Below are 3,359 nucleotides of genomic sequence, written 5' to 3'. Positions count from 1 at the left end.
AGAAAATCCAAGAAAAATCAACTCCAAGTGCTACCCATGGGTTTCGAACCAAGCACCTAAGGGGAAGTGGGGAGCGCTACACACAAGGGAGCTTGCGCGCATCACTTTGACACGGCCCAGGGAAGCATGGCACGCACCATGACACCACTGTCCTGCTCTCCACAAGGGCAGGGCAGCATCTTGATACCCCCCCAAAATTTGGCACGCTAGTTGGTGCCCACACAAAGCTTCCCTGCTCTGGCCTCCACAAGGGCAGGGCAGCCTCCTGGGAGCAAATCATCATGGGCCAAAAGTTCAATTTCATATAAATTCAATTCCTCACCAAATTGAATCAAGGCCAACTAAACTCATTTCTCCTCAAATCCAAAGCAAGCAAAGCCCACATCATCACTCAAAGGCACAAGAACAAGCTAGAATTAGGATTTTCATTTAATTTGTTTTTTATTTCAATTTCATTTTCACTTTGTAAAGCCTATATAAAGGCATCAATTAGAGCTCGGAAAAGGGGGCTTGCTACATTAGGGAGGAGTAGTATTAGATAGCTCTCTCTTTGAGTTTTCATTTCTGTTTTAAATCTTGGGTGGAGATTGGAAGGAATTCTGTTTTCATTCTCCATCTGCAATTCTCTTATTCTTCTTCTGCATAATTGAGAATTGGATTTACATTTCACTTGTTGTTTGATTTACTTCTCTTCTGGTGATTATTGTCTACTTTGATCAAGGAAGGAATTGAGATCCAGACCTGTTTTCTAGTCTCTTTGATTCCCTGATTGAGATCTAGACTTGTTTTCTAGTCTCTTTGATTTCCTGAGATCTTCATTTTGATTTTCCAATTGAGTTAAATTTAATTTCTATTTGCTTCTTCAAGCAATTCTGCTTTCTGTTTGAGATCGGTTGCAAGTTACTGCATCTTTTACTTCTATGTTTGATTGCCATTTACAATTTCTTGTGTGATTTCCTGAATCCCAGCTCCCAAAATCCTTTTATTCTTCCTGCAATTTAAATTTTCAGTTGCTTGATCTATTGCTTTCTTTAATTTCCAGCATCCAACCCCCTTTTACTTTTCATGCAATTTACTTTTCTTGCAATTTAAGTTTCAGCTATTTTACTTTCTTGCTCTTTAAGTTTTCTGCCCATTTACATTCTGCAACTTTATCATTCCTGTAATTTACTTTCTGTTGATCAACTTCCCACAACTCACTCAATGTTAGCTTGACTAAACTAATCACCCACTAAAGTTGCTTGATCCATCAATCCCTGTGGGATCGACCTCACTCTTGTGAGTTATTACTACTTGATGCGACCCGGTATACTTGCCGGTTGGATTTGTGTGTTGGAAAATTTGTTTTCCGCAAAAACACCATCAGCTATCCAATGACATCTTGGACAGTTTAGACAGACCATCATAGAAGATACCTATGATGCTCCATTCAGAAAGCATGTCAGAGGGACACTTTCTGATCAATTGTTTGTATCTTTCCCAAGCTTCATAAAGGGATTCACCTTCCTTTTGTCTGAAGGTTTGGACTTCCACTCTAAGCTTACTCGATTTTTGAGGTGGAAAGAACTTTGCCAAGAAGGCATTGACTAGCTTTTCCCAAGAGTTCAGGCTTTCTTTAGGTTGTGAGTCTGACCATATCCTAGCTCTGTCTCTTACAGCTAAAGGGAATAGCATAAGTCTGTAGACCTCAAGGTCAACCCCATTGGTCTTGACAGTGTCACAGATTTGCAAGAATTCAGCTAAAAACTGATGAGGGTCTTCCAATGGAAGTCCATGGAACTTTCAATTCTGTTGCATTAGAGAAACTAATTGATGCTTAAGCTCAAAGTTGTTTGCTCCAATGGCAGGGATAGAGATGCTTCTCCCATAGAAGTCGGGAGTAGGTGCAGTAAAGTCACCCAGCACCTTCCTTGCATTGTTGGCATTGTTGTTGTTTTCGGCTGCCATGTCTTTTTCCTTGAAGAATTCTGTTAGGTCCTCTACAGAGAGTAATGCTCTAGCTTCTCTTATCTTTCGCTTCAAGGTTCTTTCAGGTTCAAGGTCAGCTTCAACAAGAATGCCTTTGTCTTTGCTCTTGCTCATATGAAAGAGAAGAGAACAAGAAAATATGGAATCCTCTATGTCACAGTATAGAGATTCCTTGAGGTGTCAGAGGAAAAGAAAAATAGAAGGAAGAGGTAGAAGAATTCGAACTTATCATGATAGAGTTCGAATTGTGCATTGAGGAGAAGTGTTAGTCCATAAATAGAAGGATGTGAGAAGAGGGGAAGAAATTTTCGAAAATTAAAGTTAATTTTGAAAAAATGGTGATTGATTTTCGAAAACTAAGATTGAGAAAGAAATAAAGTGATTTTGAAAAAGATTTTAAAATTGGAAATCAAAGAGATATGATTGAAAACTATTTTGAAAAAGATGTGATTAAAAAGATATGATTGAAAAGTTATAGTTTTAAAAAGATATGATTGAAAAGATATGATTTGAAAAATAATTTAAAAAAAGAAATTTGATTTTGAAAATTAATAACTTGGCTAACAAGAAAAGATATGATTCAAACATTAAACCTTTCTCAACAGAAAAGGCAACATAATTGAAATGTTGAATCAAATCATTAATTGTCAGCAAGTAATTTTGAAAATGGAAAGAAATTGATTTTGAAAATATATGATTGAAAAGATATGATTTGAAAAATATTTGATTTTGAAAAATTATGAAAACTTGAAAAAAAATCTGCATTAAAAACAAAATCTTCCCTCTTGTGCCATCCTGGCGTTAAACACCCAGAATGGTATCCATTCTGGTGTTTAACGCCCAAAATGCTACCCTTTTGGGCGTTAAACGCCCAGCCAGGCACCCTGGCTGGCGTTTAAACGCCAGTTTTCCTTCCTCACTGGGCATTTTGAAAGCCCAGCTTTTTCTGTGTAATTCCTCTGCTGTATGTTCTGAATCTTCAATTCTCTGTATTATTGACTTGAAAAGACACAAATTAAAAATTTTTTTGGATTTTTAATAATAAGGAATAATCAAAATGAAACTAAGATCAAATAAACAATGCATGCAAGACACCAAACTTAGAAGTTTGTATACTACTGACACTAACAAGTTGAGAATGCATATGAGAAACAACAAAACACACAAAACAAGAGAATTTCAAGATCAGAGCAAGTAAATCATCAAGAATAACTTGAAGATCAATGAAGACACATGAATGAATTCAAAAAATGCAAAAAGAACAGAAACATGCAATTGACACCAAACTTAAAATGAGACACTAGACTCAAACAAGAAATATTTTTGGTTTTTATGAATTTTGTAAATTTTTTTGGTTTTTTCAAAAATTATATGGAAAAGAAAATAAAGAA

This window comes from Arachis duranensis, chromosome 3, assembly GCF_000817695.3.
Source record: "Arachis duranensis cultivar V14167 chromosome 3, aradu.V14167.gnm2.J7QH, whole genome shotgun sequence".
Taxonomy (NCBI): domain Eukaryota; kingdom Viridiplantae; phylum Streptophyta; class Magnoliopsida; order Fabales; family Fabaceae; genus Arachis; species Arachis duranensis.
This window is presented reverse-complemented; position numbering follows the sequence as displayed.